The 18,171-nt window shown below is 44.7% G+C and overlaps 1 protein-coding gene and 2 pseudogenes across 1 annotated transcript in view; 1 reads left to right on the top strand and 2 right to left on the bottom strand.

The window, feature by feature from the left end:
- LOC105485963 (high mobility group box 1) overlaps positions 1-18,171 on the bottom strand; it is a 154,523-nt gene that overhangs the window by 76,414 nt on the left and 59,938 nt on the right. The window lies entirely within an intron of this gene.
- On the bottom strand, positions 302-3,741 carry LOC105486057 (pre-mRNA-splicing factor RBM22 pseudogene; annotated as a pseudogene).
- On the top strand, positions 15,245-16,384 carry LOC105485964 (tyrosine-protein phosphatase non-receptor type 2 pseudogene; annotated as a pseudogene).

Below are 18,171 nucleotides of genomic sequence, written 5' to 3'. Positions count from 1 at the left end.
AATCACCCTGACACACGGCAGTGAGTAGTACCAGCATTTTTTTCTTTCTTTCTTTTTTTTTTTTTTAAAGATGATACAAAGAAAAATACCCCCATGGGCCGGGCGCGGTGGCTCAAGCCTGTAATCCCAGCACTTTGGGAGGCCGAGACGGGCGGATCACGAGGTCAGGAGATCAAGACCATCCTGGCTGACACGGTGAAACCCCGTCTCTACTAAAAAAATACAAAAACCTAGCCGGGCGAGGTGGCGGGCGCCTGTAGTCCCAGCTACTTTCGGGAGGCTGAGGCAGGAGAATGGCGTGAACCCGGGAGGCGGAGCTTGCAGTGAGCTGAGATCTGGCCACTGCACTCCAGCCTGGGCGGCAGAGCGAGACTCTGTCTCAAAAAAAAAAAAAAAAAAAGAAAAAGAAAAAGAAAAATACCCCCATGGACATAAAAATGGCCCAAAGGTGTTTTGTTTTGTTTTGTTTGAGATAGAGTGTCGTTCTGTCACCCAGGCTGGAGTGCAACGGCATGATCTCGGCTCATTGCAACCTCCACCTCCTGGGTTCAAGATATTCTCCTGCCTCAGTCTCCCCAGTAGCTGGGATTATAGGCATTTGCCACCATGCCCGGCTACTTTTTGTGTTTTTAGTAGAGAAGGGTTTCACCATGTTGGCCCGGCTGGCCTCGAATTCCTGACCTTAAGTGATCCACCCACCTCAGCCTCCCAAAGTGCTGGGATTATAGACATGAGCCACAGAGCCCAGCTGGCCCAAAAGTCTTTTACTGAAGATCAATTCTCCCCTGCCCGCCCCCACCGAGAAGGTACAAAATGAACGTGTAATTGAGATGGCAGCTCCATTGGGCATTCCAATTCACCCAGTCACTTATTCCCACAGAGGTGAGTGGAACAGGCATTAGGTTTTATTAGTCATGTTGTATTTGTAACCAGATGTGTCCACAGCAGCTTATTTTGAAGGCCACTGATTCTTCGATTATGCGTAGAGAAGCATGGCTGTCGTTCACCGACTGTCCATATCTAAGCATATTCAGCTACCATGGAAACTACAAAGGAAGGAAAAATATATTTACTCCAAAACTCATTTACTGGGATTTTTAAGTGCCCTTTCTTCCACAGAGCCCCAGAGTAGTGCTAATGTGATGGGGGCTGCTGTGTTTTCCAGCACGAGCTCCCATCCTCTGAGGGTCCTGAGAAGGACTGGTCCTGGAGTCTTCATGAAAGGAATGAGGTGGTCTCATTGGGTGGAACATGTGTAGCCCCAAACCTGACGGTACGGGGAGTAGTGGGGGTGGCAGGGCAATGTTCACCACAGTGGTGGAGGATCACTTAGGGGTAGGCTGAAGTAGCTGGCTGCTGCATCCTCTGCTGCAACAGGAGGAAGAGCTCACGGCAGTCCTGGGAAAGGCTCTAGCTTGATCCCAGAGTATGTGGTTCCGTCCTTCTTTTTCTTTTCCTCTGGCTGCTTGAGATCTTGATTTCATGTTGAGTCTGTGGCCATTACAATCAACTTATTAAAGGCCTTCTCAGCAGCCATGTCTGCAGCCTGCCTTGTGGAAAACTGGGTGAGAGCACCCTGCTCTTTCTGCATTAGAGTGATTGTCAATCTCTCCAAACTGGTAGAAATGATTTCTCTGATCTGTTTCACCCACACCATCTACCTCTAATGTCGTGAGAGTCTCGTCCTCTGTGTGTCCAGATGAGGCATGGTTGAAGTCTGCTTTGGAAGCTTCTCTGCTACAGGGTCATTGATTCCATAATATGAATCTTCAACATTTTGATCAGCAAGGGAATCGTCCAGATCTGTAGGCTTCTTGTGTCTGTAGGGACGCTTCTCTTTTCTCTGACACTCTCCTTTCACCCAGCAGGAGCAAATGTGAGGCTGATGATTCCTTTGATAGCAGGGTATGGTCCAGGCCAGTTTGAGCAGCACGACACTGGGGGATGTGTCTTTCTCCAGCATGCTAATTGGACGTGCTCCATCAGAGTTTCAGATCTCTCTCCATATTCTGTGTGTAGAACCCTCGGCTGACATCTGACTTTGGCAGATTACTTTCAAAAGACAATGCTGTGTCATGAACCTGGATGTGCAGGCCACACTCTAGGTCTAAGAGGCAGGTCTGACATTCTTCAATTTAATGCAGATTTGGCGCACTTTAGTCTTTTTTTTTTTTTTTGAGACAGAGTTTCGCTCTTGTTGCCCAGGCTGGAGTGCAATGGCATGATCTCAGCTCACCGCCATGTCTGCCTCCCGGGTTCAAGTGATTCTCCTGCCTCAGCCTCCTGAGAAGCTGCAATTACAGGCATGCGCCACCACGCTCAGCTAATTTTGTATTGTTAGTAGAGATGGGGTTTCTCCATGTTGGTCAGGTTGGTCTCGAACTCCTGATCTCAGGTGATCCGCCCACCTTGGCCTCCCAAAGTGCTGGGATTACAGGCGTGAGCCACCGCGCCCAGCCTAGTCTTCTTTAAAAAAGCATGTCTACCCCAGGGCACCAGTGAAACACTGGGAATGGCCTGGCACAGAGGTTGCATTCCTTCTTGTATGTTGTTTTCTCTTTTGGGGGTGTGTGTTTCTTTTATTTCTTGAAACAACACATAAATGGATCAAAAAGTATGTCTATCTAGAAAAATGTACTTATTCCAGAAATGAAAAACAAGTTTCAATGACTTTAGATTTCCTGGCATTTTACTCCTAACCCTAAGAGTTAAATTTATTGTCCACTTACATGCCCATGTTTCTGACCCAAGATAAGGGGCTAGAAAATGAAACTCAGAGCTAGGTGTGGTGGCACAAGCCTGTAATCCCAGCTACTTGGGAGGCTGAGGCAGGGGGATCACTTGAGCCCAGAAGTTCAAATCCAGCATGGGCAATGTAGCGAGACTCCATCTCTAAAATTAAAAATCAGAACAGTCTCATGTAAATATGGGAAGTCTTAGCATTGATGAAACCTAAGATTTCCTGGAAATAAGTGGGAAGCCTCTAATCCTACCAGGATAGTGCTTTTCTGGGGGATTTTTCCAGCACAGGTCTAAATTTCACAAAGCACCTTCAAAAACTGGGCCATGCAGTATCACAGGCATGGCAGTAGGTCTGAAGGCTGGATTCAGGGGCCATGTAAATAACAGGAAAAGCAAATCAAGGACCAGATGCTGAGACTTCCCCTTGAGTTCCACATTGGGGAGAACGAGGAGTTGACTCCTACGTACTCTTCCGCTTCTTGGCAAACGGTTGCCCAACTACATCTTGTGCTTCAGCTGCCTTTTGTTTGAAGAACTTTGTGTTCTGGGCACTCTCTTGGCCCCATGTTGGGTAGAAGGAGGTGGTGTCTCAATCCCCACCATGGGTGTATTTGGTATAACCAGAGTGCCCGAAGTTGTTGCATGACTTTAGGAAGCATGGCTTTGTTGAAATGATCCTCCAGGGTGGGGGCACTGAAAGCTCTTTTGTATATTTCTCATATTTGCCCTGAATGGCTTTGCTGGTAATGACCTTGCCATACGCCTGAAGCTCAGCTTGCTGCTCTTCCTCAGCCAGGTTTCCCAGGTGCTCAATTTCTGCTTCCTCCTTCTCTTCTTCTTCCTCGTCCCTGTCCCCTTGTTCATTTTAGCTTCTGAACTTTCCATGCCTCCTGCTCCTCCTGACTCTCCTCTTGGTGTTAAGCGCATCCGGAGTATTGCGGCCCCGCCTGCTCTCCGCTGGCTCTTCCTTGGTCTCCTACAGTCTGGAGGGGGCACCATGCGTCCTCAGCGTGCCTTTTGCCTCCTGCAACGGCTCCTTCTGGTTCAATGCTTCAGCCTCAGGTTCTGAACTGTCACTCGGCCCTTCTTCCCAGTGAGGGCCTGCATCAGGCGAGACACCGTCTCATCCTCACTGTCTGTGGACTCTCCATACTCAGAACTGCTCTGAGCTCCCCAGGACGCCACTCCTCACCCCCTGCCCTGTGCCTCCCACCTTCCTGTCTCCTCTCCTGTGCTCCCTGACACAGGGTGCTGCACTGCCGCTCCATCTCCTTATCCTCGGTTTCTTCCTTTTCTTCACTAACATCTGCTCATTCCAGGCGCAAGGCACCTCCTTCTCTTCTGAAGCCGCCTGCTTCTATCACTCCAGGCTCCACTGTTTTCAAATGCCAGCCAATCTCTCTTCCTCTTGTCATTCACCTGGTCCTGAAAATGCCAAAGCCTGGCTGGCTGATTGAGCCCTCCTCCTGTTCTCAGGCTCTGCCTCCTGTTCCTTGGGCTTCCCCATGAATGAAAATTCTTCATCTGCCTCATTGGAGGACTCCACAGGGGCACAGTCTGGCCTTCTGGACACACAATGTGGGACCTTGGACCTTCACTTTCTCTGTGGAAGCCTCCCGTTTCTCACGGTGACGCAGGATGGCCCCAGTGCAGATTCAATGGGTGATTGCTTCATGAGTGCCCTTGGGACTGACAAGTTGATGGGTGGCGACTCCCAAAATGGACTGATTCCAAACTGAACACCTACAAATGTCAATGGACAGAAAAATTCCTTTCCGCCAAGGTGCACGGGGCACTGCTATGTGGCTGATCCCTTCCCGTGCTGCTTGACTTTAATCATTCAGCTATGTGGGTTTTCTCCAAGGCACATTTGGCACAGATGGGAAGTCCACACGCATCCTCTAGGCTCTGCCTGTTCCAAGCGTTTTTTTTTTTTTTTTTTTTTTTTAAGACAGAGTCTTGCTCCGTTGCTCAGGCTAGAGTGCAGTGGCATGATCTCAGCTCACTGCAACCTCCGCCTCCCAGGTTCAAGCGATTTTCATGCCTCAGCCTCTAGAGTAGCTGGGATTACAGGCATGCACCACCATGCCTGGCTACTTTTTGTATTTTTAGTAGAGATGGGGTTTCACCATGTTGGCCTGGCTGGTTGCAAACTCCCAACCTCAGCTGATCTGCCCATCTCGGCCTCCCAAAGTGCTGGGATGGACAGATGTGAGCCACCACACCCGGCTTGTTCCAGGTGTTGAAACCCAGAGAGGTCACCATCTTGAGAGCGTCTGAGGTGAGAGGTGGGAAGTGGGACTCTCTGAGTCCTGCTGTATTCCCCTGTAAAGGAGGAGAACTTACATATCACCCACCTGATCAAATCAGTCCCGTCCAGGAAGTACTCCTGTTGATTAATTTAAGGACTTGAGACTTCACATCAACCAAATCCCTTCAGGGCAGCACCTGAACTAGCTTTGTTTGGATACCAGGGAGAGGGTGTGTCTGATTTCAACTAGGGCAGGGATGCTAAAAGGTTCTGGGCCCTGAAGCCCCAACTGCAAAATAAGTCTGTCAAGTCTCTACAAATGCACACCCATGATTTCTGATTCATTTCCCTACCTTATTGAGAGTTTACAGTCAAACAGCAATGTCCAAAACCCTAACTTCTATAAAACTACCTGAAATTAGCATTTTCCTTCAATCTGGAATCAAAATAATTCAGGCATGAAGGGTCTTTCCCATGGACCACAGCAACAGCATTCTTAAAGCAGCTCTGCTTATATTGTCCTTGGTATTCGGATCAAACCTCCATTCAGAGCTCTACTGGTCTGAGATTTTCTTTCTGGGGACAGGCATCTGGAATGGTGGCACTTGACTCTCAGCTAGACGTGTCTGCACCCACACCTGCAGGTGACTGCCACGTGGGCAGATGACCTACTCTGGCGGGTCCCAGCGACGTCTCTCTGCCTGGGATTGAACACGCAAGTCAGAGGTTCTGAACCAACCACTCCCCACCTCAGAATGTCCACTTCTGCCCCAAAAGTGAGATAGTGGGAGCCCTCCAGTGATCCACTGGCCTTCATCTCTGTTCCTAGCCACAGCTCCTCAAGCCCTAGGAACAGCCAGATCAATAAAGGTATCTTGCTTTGCTAATGAGATGACTAATCGTTGGGGATCCCTAGGTGGCTTCAGGATGGAGGCTGGCACCAGAAAGACCAAGGCAAGATTGGAGGGTTAGAATGTCAGCCTCACTCCCCCTACCTCCGGGGAGGGAAGAGGTGCTGAAGGTTGAGTTGATCAGCAATAGGCAATGACGTAGTCAATCATGCCTATGTAATGATGCTTCCATAAAGCCCTCAGAGGACTGGGTTTGCAGAGCTTCCAGATAACTGAAAATGTGGAGGTTCCTGGAACGTGGTGCCCCTGGAAAGGGCATGGAGGCTCTGCACCCTTCCCCCATACCTGGCCCTATGCATCTTTCCCATCTGTTCCTCTGTATCCACTATAATAAATAGGTCAACATAAGTAAAGTGTTTCCCTGAGCTCTGTAAGCTGCTCTGTCAAATCAATTGAACCTGAGGAGAAAGTGGTGGGAACACCGATTTGTAGCCGGTGGGTCAGAAGAATAGGTAATCACTTAAAGATTTACCTCCATTTTTATTCCCAAGCTTTCTCTGCAACTGCAGGGCCCAATCCAGGGCAGGCGGAGAACTGGCGCTTACTGTGCTCTGTTGGAATTCAGGTGAGTCAGGAGGCGCCTGAATGTAGAAACGTGTTCCTCCGATCTTTTATATAGCCTCTGATCTTGTTTTAGGTTGCAATATCTTCTCTCTTAAAAAAACTATTTTTTTTTTCTTATGTTCCCTGTCATGTCTTGTTTCAGTTCTTTTTCTTCTGTTTGCATTGATTTCCATTTCAGCTGGGCAGCTTTCCCCAAATGCATGGTGATCCTTGGCTACCTAGTCACATTTGAGAGGGAGGCATTTAAAATGCTGATGGATGTGAGGCCGAGCAGGGAGGACTGCTTGAGCCCAGGAGTTCAAGGCCAGCCTGGGCAACACAGTGAGACCCCATCTCAAAACAAAACGACCACAACAAATGCTGACTCTAGGTGAGGGTGCTGTCACTGGGTGATGAATTAGAGTGCCGGCTGCTCTCTTGGGAATAACTGAATATTATTATTAATAATATGAGTATTATTCTGCTATTCATATAAATTTGGCAGCACAATTTTGTCAGAAAGGAATCCTCCAACCTGGGTGCCATGTAATAGAAGAGGCTGACAGATCTCAGCAGTCACTTGAAGAATTCTACTCACTTTTCCTGTTTTTCTGCAAGAGAATCCATCCCATCCTCAGCAGTGTCCAGTATTCCTGAGTCTAGAGCTTCACTGTCCAATACGTCAGCCACTAGCCATATGTGGCTATTTGAATCAAAATTAAAACTAAACTTCATTTCCTCAGTCACACTGGCCATATTTCGTGTATTTTTGTTTGCGGGTTTTTCTCGAGACAAGGTCTCACTCTGTAACCCAGGCTGGAGTGCAGTGGTGCAATCATGGATCACTGTAGCCTCAACCTCCTGGGCTCAAGAGATCCTCCTGCCTCAGCTTCAACCTCTGGAGTAGCTAGGACTGCAAGTGTGTGCCACCATGCCCAGCAAATTTTTGTGTTTTTTTATAGAAACAGGTTTTCACCATGTTGCCTAGGCTTGTCTTGAACTCCTGGGCTCAAGTGAACCACCCACTTTGGCCTCCCCAAGTGTTGGGCAGGTGTGAGCCACCATGTGTGGCCACACTGGCTATATTTCAGGTGGCTATTGAGCCACTAGTTGGACAATGCAGATATAAAGTACTTTCATCATCACGGAAAGTTCTATGGCACACTGCTGGAGACTAAACCTCAAGTTTTGTTTGTTTGTGTTGAGACGGAGTCTTGCTCTGTTGCCAGGCTGGAGTGCAGTGGCGCGATCTCAGCTCCCTGCAATCTCTGCCTCCCAGGTTCAAGCGATTCCCCTGCCTCAGCCTCCCGAGTAGCTGGGACTACAGGTGTGCACCACCACGCCCAGCTAATTTTTTGTATTTTAGTGGGGACGGGGTTTCACCATGTTGGCCAGGATGGTGTTGGTCTCCTGACCTCGTGATCTGCCTGCCTTGGCCTCCCAAAGTGCTGGGATTATAGGTGTGAGCCACTGTGCCTCGCCAACCTCACGTTTTATACTTGGGGAGAAGTGGTTTCCTAACTACACTCTTGAGGATGGAAACTGGAAGTGTGATTTTTCTTTCTTTTCTTTCTTTTTTTTTTTTTTAGAGACTGGGTCTTGCTCTGTTGCCCAAGCTATAGTTAACGGAACAATGAAAGCTCACTGCTGCCTTTAACCTACTGGGCTCAAGTGGTGCTCCCAGTTCAGCCTTCTGAGTAACTGGAACTACAGGTGGGTGCCACCATGCCCAGCTAATTTTTGTAGTTTCTTTAGAGATGGGGTCTTGCTATGTTGTCCAGGCTTGTCTTGAACTCCTGGTCCCAACTGATTGTCCTACCTCAACCTTTCAAAGTGCTGGGATTACAGGCATGAGCCACCATGCCCAGTCCAGTTTAGTTATTCTTTATACAATATTTCATTAATTATTGAATTTTCAGTCCTACTCTGAATCCACCTTTAGGGGTACCTGAAGGCTCCCCTTTCTTGAAACTTGATTCTTACCCACCCCCCGCCACAACACACACATTTGTAGGTGTAGGTTTCGTGTTGTTAATTACCACTGGTCCATGTGTCTCCCATCTTTCAAAACATTCTTTATCCCTATCCTACTCCTTCAGCACTACTGATGGGTTTTCGGCAAGAAGCAGAGATAATGTGTGTGGGCCATGCCAAGCCTGAAGTCCTCCTGAGATGTTATTCGCATAACTGATGACAAAGGCAATGGGGAAAAAGCGTTCTGCTGCTTAGTTTTGTCAGGTTTTGTCCAAGGTTTGCTTAGTTACAGTTTTAAGAAATTTTATCGTCTCTGATTTCTTTATATTCCATTGTTTTATTCTTTTCCCAAATATTATTTGAGAACTTACTAAAGGTAAGGCACTGGTCCAGCTGTAAGTTTTCTCACTTTACCCTCCCGTTTCATAAAAAATATTGTTGCTAAACATTTTCAGTGAAAGTTTAATAATTATGTATGTTGGCAAAACCTCATGAACCAAATACAGGGCAAGCTTATTTTCAACTGACTAACGATTGGTTTCCTTTACCCACAGCCTTAAGCAGAGTCAGGAGCTGAGCCCATTCCATAGATGCTAAACCTCAGCCAACCTTAAGACCTGTATGAGAACACATACATGTTAACACAAACCATTGAGTTTGGGGTGGGTTGCTACAGAGCATTATGTTGTCTGTCTAATACTATGGGAAAAGAGTACTTACAAACAGGACTTTAGGTTTTGTTTTGTTGTTGTTTTTTTTTTTAATATAAAGATATGGCTAGGCGTAGTGGCTCACTTTGGGAGGCCAAGGCTGGTGGATCACTTGAGATCAGGAGTTTGAGACCAGCCTAGCCAACATGGTGAAACCCTGTTTCTACTAAAAATACAAAAATTAGCCAGGCATGGCAGCACACACCTGTAATCCCAGCTACTTGGGAGGCTGAAGCAGGAGGACTGCTTGCACCTGGAAGGCAGAGGCTGTAGTGAGCCAAGATGGTGCCACTGGACTTCAGTCTGAGCAACAGAGTGAGTGAGACTCAAAAAAAGATATGGGTTAGTCGCCTATGTTTAGGAGAAAATAAAAATTATCATTCTACAATATAAAATGCTATTTTAGCGCTTGTTGCATTTTATCTAATGGTGTTTTTCTAGGAAAATTTACAATAGGAATACCACTATGTTTCAGGTTTTAAAATGGTCATAAGCACCTGATAGAGTTTGGCTGTGTCCTCACCCAAATCTCATCTTGAATTGTAGTTCCCATAATCCCCACGTGTTGTGGGAGGGACCCAGTGGGAGGTAACTGAATCATGGGGGTGGTTACCATCATGCTGTTCTTGTGATACTGAGTGAGTTCTCATGAGATCTGATGATTTTATAAGGGGCTTCTCCCCCTTTTGCTCAGCACTTCTCCTTCCTGCCGCCGTGTAAAGAAGGACGTGTTTGGTTCCCCTTCCACCGTGATTGTAAGTTTCCTGAGGCCTCCCCAGTCATGCTGAACTGTGAGTCAATTAAACCTCTTTCCTTTATAAATTACCCAGTCTTGGGTATATCTTTATTAGCAGCATGAGGACGGACTAATACAGCACCTGATGTAGGAAACTAATATTTTCCTTTCATTTGAAAAGGGTATTTCGTTAGTAAACAGTATCTATTACACAAATTACATCAAGATCTGTGTGCCTCTTTCCAAAAGATAAATTACGAGCATTGTTACAAAATAAAAGAGTATGCGGTTTGCAAAATTCTTATGATGGGAGCCCTTCTTTGCCCAGAATTATGCTTGCTTGCCTCTTAATGCTTCCACTGAATTATGACGAGATGTCACTCAGAACCTATAGTTTCTGCCCTGGGGGACGTGTAAGAAAGTCAGAACACCTCTCCGTGGTATCAGGTGCCTACAGAGCTTTGCTGTGGATTATGGACCAATTCCTCAGTATCTGTTCTTAAGACCAAATGAACCACACTGTCTTGGAAGTGCTGGTCTTGGACAGTAAAGGGCATTGTGCAGACAGCCGGAAGCAGTCCCTATTAACACTGTCCCTGATAGTGAATAAAGGGACAGCGTAAATTCCTTTGGGCTGCTTTCTTTCTTGATGTACTGAAACTTTAGTTTCAATGGAATCAAAAGAATCAGAGATGCTGGGTGCAATGCCTCACACCTGTAATCTCAACACTTTGGGAGGCCAAGTAGGAGGATCTCTTGTGCCCAGGAGTTCAACACCAGCCTGGGCAACAGAGACACCAACTCCACAGAAAATAAGAAAAGTAGCTGGTCATGCTGGCATACACCTGTGGTCCCAGCTACTCAGGTGCTTACTTGGGTCCAGGAGGTCAAGTCTGCACTGAGCCATAATTGTGCCACTGAACTCCAGCCTAGATGACAGAGTGAGATACTGTCTGAAAAAAATCAATCAATCAATCAATCAGAAATGTCTGACCAGATTGGGGCACCATCTCTGTATTTGACAGATCCTAAAACAACTTAGTAATAAACTCTATTACTCTTATAGTACTAGTGATAGTGTTTAGAGTAATAAACAGAGTCTCACACTGTTGCCCAGGCTGAGAGCAGTGCACAATCACAGCTCACTGCAGCCTTGACATCTTGGGCTCAAGTGGTCCTCCTGCATCAGCCTCCTGAGTAGCTGGGACTACAGGTGCAGGCCACCATGTCTGAGTAATTTTTGTATTATTATTATTATTTTTTTTGGAGAGACAGGGCTTCACTATGTTGCCCGGGCTAGTCTTGAACTCCTGGTCTCAACAGACCCTCCTGCTTTGGCCTCCCAAAGTACTGGGATTATAGGCATGAGCCACTGTGCCTGGCACAAACACGAATTGTTTTTTGTTTGAGATGGAGTCTTGCTCCGTCTCAGCCTGTACGCCAGGCTGGAATGCAGTGGCGTGATCTTGACTCACTGCAACCTCTGCCTCCTGGGTTCAAGCAATTCTCCTGCCTCAGCTTCCTGAGTAGCTGGGATTACAGGCACCCGCCACCATGCCTGGCTAATTTTTATATTTTTAATAGAGATGGGGTTTTGCCATGTTGGTCAGGCTGGTCTCGAACTCCTGACCCCAGGTAATCTGCCTGCCTCGGCCTCCCAAAGTGCTGGGGTTACAGGCGTGAGCCACCATGCCTGGCCACAAACACTATTTTTTAAAGCATGTGTTGTTAGATTCTTTTACAAATTAATATTCGAACTCATTAGAAAGACTCTGGAATATGTGTATGTGTGTGTACTAGTTTTTAAAATCCTGTATTTTCCTTAACAACATTAAATTGAAACTCATTACAAAACAAAGGTTAATACTAGTGCTGTCATGACTATCAAGAGCTATGATATCCTTTTAGGAAGTCATGTATGTTCATTTGTCCATTTGTTCATTCATGTATGTGAAAGTTACAGAACGCTGACGTTGTGCGAGGGACCAATCTAAACACTGGGAACACAAAGGTGGGTGGCTTTCAGGGGGATATCTAAAGTCCAAAGAGGAAAGCGGGTAACAAGAAGTTATTACCAGTGTGAGCAGTGCTAACGACTGAATGGAGTGAGAGTACATAGCCTCCCTGACATGGTGGGGAAGGATGTCAAAGGAAGGCTCTTAGACATAGAATCAAAATCGAGTCCTGGTGTTTGTCGTATTTCCTTGATGTAGGGATTCTCTCTCTGTAACTACCTATCATTCATTTGCCTCTTTGCTCAGTTCACCACCCGCCAAAGGAACTGCTCCGATGCCGAGTGACCCTCTGATGACACACTTGGGCCACCTCCTCTTTTGCCTGTGTGTTTGCAATATCTAGGTGAGCTTGGCTTTGGTACCATATCTGTTCTGTCATTCCTGCTCCAAAGCATAAGACTCACTCCCAAGAGGGAATTTCTGCATTTGAAAATTCAAGTTGTATGAAATATAAATGTTTCCTACTTTGTACGTTCTTTAAATTCATGTGTCATACATTACATTTACTAAGAAGTAGAAATACTTGTACTTTCGAAACGGAGAAAACTAGCTGGTGAAAGACAAAACTGACTCTAAACCCATCTGATAGATTCTAAAAAGTGAAGGTACTTTAAGTGGCACTACCCTGGCACATGTTCACTTTGGATTGCCAGGTAAACCGGTCCAACAGGTGTTAGGAGACAGATGTTCACCAAATGCTTAGCCCTCAGGGAGAAAACATTAACAAAACATACAACATAGTTCCCCTGAGTATCGGCAACTGAAGAAAGCATTTTACCATCTACTATCATGATTTCTAAACACAGGTTAAAAAATTTTGTTGAATACCTACTATACTGCAAGCAGTACTAGTTATGGTGATGAAAGATAAATAAACCCCTGATGTACAAACTAAACACCTTAATTCATTATTTCATGGTTAAATACATTCTAAAAGTAAACTTTTTCCTCCACAAGTCTTCCTTCTCTTTGGGGTTTAAAAGCCTCATCCCTGAACTGAACCAAGTCCATGTTCTTAGGAACTCACTGAGTGTAGGGGATTGCCAAGTCCTGTTGACTCTTCTGCCCTCTGCAGTTTCAAAGCTGTCTTCACTTTATCTTTGGCACCATTTTCCTGTAAGCCTATAGAATCTGTCACCTTAACTACTGTAGTAACATAAAAACTCATCTTCCTGCCACGGTTTTGGGCCTTTCTAATCCATTCTTATTAAACTGCTGCTAAAGTGACCATTTAAAACACAAAAGATGCATGAAATTATTCAATGTCACCTAGGCCTTCAGGATGCAGCCCAACACTCTAGCATACATCACTCCCTTCTCTTGTCCCATTTTTGTTTTTTCTCTATCATGAGCATTTATGTCCCACGGTGTCCCACTAACCACTGCAATTTATTTACTTTTCGTAGAGACAGGGTCTTGCTCTGTTGCCCAGGCTGGCTGGAGTACAGTGGTGTGATCATAGCTCATTGCAGCCTCGAACTCCTGGGCCTAAGCAATCCTCCCACCTCAGCCTCCTGAGTAGCTGGGACCACAGTCATGTGCCACCATGCCTGGCTATTTAATATTGTATTTTTTTGTAGAGATGGGGTCTTGCTCTGTTGCCCAGGCTGGTCTCAAATGATCCTTCTGCCTTGGCCTCCAAAGTGCTGGGATTATAGGTGTAAGCCATTGCACCTGGCCAACCGCTGCAATTTTAAAAATGAACCAGTGTCCTCAGGTGTTGCTGTCCCTCTCACAACCCCATCCCGGACTGCTCTTCCCCAGCCCCTGCCCATGGCCTTCAATTAATTAACTTTCTCCCCTCCTTTTTTTATTTCAGAAAATTTTAAAAAGTTGTAAGATTAGTGCAATAAACACATACATACCCTTTACTTATATTCACCAGTGATTAACATTTTGCTACATTTGTGTTCACCTGCTTTTCCCCATCCCCAAATATTTACTGTGCTGAATCATTTGAGAGTAAGTTGCAGACATTATGACACTTTACTCTTAAATTTTTCAGCACGTATCTCCTAAAAATAGGACACTCTCTTACATAACCACAATGATCATACTTAGGAAACTTAATATTGAAATACTAAAATTTAATTTGAATATAGAGCCGATGCTCATATTTCTCCCCAGCTGGCTGACTTCTATTTATCTTTCAAGACTAAGCTCTAGAAAAATGACCTCCCTTCTCCCCACACCCCCTCTCTGTCCACACACAGAATACAGTGGGTATCTCCCTTCTATACTTTTACTACCTTTTAGTATACTTCTATTGAAGCACTTAGAACACACTATCACATTATCTATTTTCTTTTCTGTAGTATCTGAAACTCAGCTAGACTCATTTTAATTCTTCTTTCACTTCATATACTACCCAGTATTCGCTGGTGACTGAATGGATAAATGAATGAATGCATGCATAATGAGACACTGAAGATTCTCATTCCACTCTCTCATTATAACTGGTCATGTGTCTCTCAACATTCTGGGCAATATACCACGTGTTCTCAATTTCACCTCTTATTTCAAACACTGCGGTGGTGCCCAGGCCTGCGTGGTGGGCTTCTTTCATCTTGTGCAGATGCAACCTCACAGCACCTGCTTCTGGCCTCTGCCCCGGGTTTCTGGCCCGAGGGCTATGTTGGAGCTGTGACACAGGAGTCCCATGGGAACCACTTGGCACTCGGGCGTGGACAATCTGGCAATGGGGGACAGTTAAGGCCTGTAAGCTTGCCCTTGACCACTGAGGGACAGAAGCGCATAGAAAAATGCTTGTCTCATTTTTAGCCCAGGGTGGCCAATTCTGAGATACACGTTAAAAGGTTCCTCAGAAGCTCCCACAGGATCAAGTAGCAGACATTCATAATGTTTGCTAATTTGAAAGGGACCCTTGGGTTGGCCTTCTCTCCTTCCGGGGGGTCATTCTTCTGTCTTATCAGTCTATTCCTTGGTGTTACATTCCCAAATAAACTCCCTACCTACCTCCAAGTTGTCCGTACAGGCTTTGCTTTCGGGAGAGCCCAGACTAAGACAATGTGGTAACGTAAAACACCAGCAGCTTGGGAGCCAGACAGACCTGACTGTGAAACCAAGTTTGCTCATTCACTAGGCCATCACCTCGGGCACATAATTTAACTTCTCTCAGCCTCACTTTCTTCACTTTATAATGAAGATAATACTTTATAGGAGTATGGTAATTACTTTATAGGAGTATGATAATTAGAAATTTACCATATATATACATGAATAGAATATATACAAATTCCTTGAGTAATGATTGACTATAATCAACCACACTGGGTGTCTGTCCAGCTTAGCAGCCATCCTCACTCTTCCATTTCTCTTAAGATTTACGACTCGTCCCAGCCATGCCCACCATCATCGAGCGCGAGTTCGAGGAGTTGGATGCTCAGTATCGCTGGCAGCCGCCGTACTTGGAAATTCGAAATGAGTCCCATGACTATCTTCATAGAGTGGCCAAGTTTCCAGAAAACAGAAATCGAAATAGATACAGAGATGTAAGCCCATATGATCACAGTCGTGTTAAACTGCAAAATGCTGAGAATGATTATATTAATGCCAGCTTAGTTGACATAGAAGAGGCACAAAGGAGTTACATCTTAACACAGGGTCCACTTCCTAACATGTGCTGCCATTCCTGGCTTACGGTTTGGCAGCAGAAGACCAAAGCAGTTGTCATGCTGAGCCGCATTGTGGAGAAAGAATCGGTTAAATGTGCACAGTACTGGCCAACAGATGACCAAGAGATGCTGTTTAGAGAAACAGGATTCAGTGTGAAGCTCTTATCAGAAGATGTGAAGTTGTATTACACGGTACATCTTCTATGATTAGAAAATATCAATAGTGGTGAAACCAGAACAATATCTCACTTTCATTACACTACCTGGCCAGATTTTGGAGTCCCTGAATCACCAGCTTCATTTATCAATTTCTTGGTTAAAGTGAGAGAATCTGGCTCCTTGAACCCTGACCATGAGCCTGCGGTGGTCCATTGTAGTGAAGGCACTGGGTGCTCAGCACCTTCTCTCTGGTAGACACTTGTCTTGTTTTGATGGGAAAAGGAGATTATATTAACATTAAAAAAGTGTTATTGAACATGAGAAAATACCGAATGGGTCTTATTCAGACCCCAGATCAACTGAGATTCTCATACATGGCTACAATAGAAGCAGTAAAATGTGTAAAGGGAGATTCTAGTATACAGAAACGGTGGAAAGGACTTTCTAAGTAAAACTTAGCTCCTGCTTTTGATCACTCACCAAACAAAATAACGACTGAAAAATACAATCAGAACAGAATTGGTCTAGAAGAAGAAAAACTGACAGGTGACCGATGTACAGCAAATGCAAGATACAATGGAGGAGAACAGTGAGAATGCTCCACGGAAACGTATTCGAGAGGCCAGAAAGGCCACCACAGTTCAGAACGTGCAGCAGATGAAACAGAGGCTAAATGAGAATGAATGAAAAAGAAAAAGGCCACGGTAGGCACCTAATGTTCATGACTTGAGAATATTCTGGAGCTATACATTTTGAACCATTGATGTGCAAAGCCAGACCTGAAGCCCACTCCGGACACTAAAGTGAGGCTTGCTAAACCTCTAGATTGCCTCACCGTCATTTGTTTACAAAGTAAACTTTACATACAAAGCATGAGGAGCACCCACCAGCAGAAGACTTTGCAGAACTTTTCACTGGATGTGTTGTTAATTGTTTTTAATGCATGTATGAAATATAGAAATATGTAAAAAAAATAAATTAGGAGAGATTCCTTTGTATTGTACTGCCATTCCTACTGTATTTTTATACTTTTTGGCAGCATTAAATATTTTTGTTAAATAGTCAAAAAAAAGTTTACTACTTGTCCCATCAGTTTCCTGGGGATGGGTTCATGTACTCACATTCTTACTAGATTTTGTGACTATTAGCAACCACAATTCTAACTACTGCATTGACTATTACACTAATACACAGAATAAACAATGCCTAGAATTATTTTTAAAAATAATCATCCTAAATGTACAAAAAGACAAACCACATTTCTATAATATATTGTCTAAATTTCAGGAAGAAATTCTCAACCTTTGAATGAGACATTTAAGAAAACTAGGTATCAATATCTCATTGGAATATGTTGTTTTGTTTATACCTCATATTTTCAAAGCTTTGGGACCTCAAAAGTAGTCCTTATTTAAAAACTTCTACTCGTAACCATAGTCTCCATTGTCAAAAAGGAATATATAAGGATTATTATGCTTGAAATATTAATCTGTATGGATCTTACAAGATACTCCAGGTTGCTTATACGCTTAGTGGGAAATGAGAATTATTCAAAAGAAAAATTCTATTTTCCCAATAGGAGAAGTGTCCAAAAGTTTCAAAGACCTCAGAAAAATCAGCTTTTGGATGCTTGCTGCCACAGCTGTCAATAAGCAGGAAATAGCAGTAAGTCTTCAGAGAGAAAATTCATTAAAACAAGTCATTGAGGCTGGGCATGGTGGCTCACGCCTGTAATCCCAACATTTTGGGAGACTGAGGTGGGCAGATCACCTGAGGCTGGGAGTTCGAGACCGGCCTGACCAACATAGCGAAACCTTGTCTCTACTAAAAACACAAAAATTAGCCAGGTGAGGTGGCAAGCAACTGTAATCCTGGCTACTCGAGAGGCTGAGGCAGGAGAATTGCTTGAGCCTGAGAGGTGGAGGTTGCAGTGAGCCGAGATCCTGCCATTGCACTCCATCCTGGGCAACGAGAGAAACTCTGTCTCAAAAAACAAAACACAAAACAAGTCACTGAGAGTATGACAAAGAGACGTCTGCATCCCATGTCTATTGCAGCACTATTCTCAATAACCAAGATATGGAGTCAACCTAGGTGTGCAACGAGAGATGAACGAATGAAGAAAATGTGATATATACACACTATGGAGTATTATTCAGCCATAAAAAAGAGTGAAATCCCATCGTTCATGGAACATAGATGAAACTGGAGGACATTATTTTAAGTGAAAAAAGCCAGGAACGGAAAGTTAAACAGTGCATGTTCTCACTCATATGTGAAAGCTAAAAAAAGTTGATCTCATAGAAGTAAAAAGTAGGACAGAGGATACTAGAGGCTGGGAAGGGAGAGTGACAGAGAGATTTGTTAAAAGATACAAAATTATAGCTAGATAGGAGAAATGAGTTCTAGTGTTCTACAGCACTGTAGAATGACTATAGTTAACAATAATGCAATGTATAGTTTCAAATAGCTAGATGGATATCGCACATTCTCAA

The sequence above is a fragment of the Macaca nemestrina genome, chromosome 16, assembly GCF_043159975.1.
Source record: "Macaca nemestrina isolate mMacNem1 chromosome 16, mMacNem.hap1, whole genome shotgun sequence".
NCBI lineage: Eukaryota > Metazoa > Chordata > Mammalia > Primates > Cercopithecidae > Macaca > Macaca nemestrina.
The sequence above is the reverse complement of the archived record's forward strand: the minus strand, read 5'-3'. Positions and strand labels throughout refer to the sequence as shown.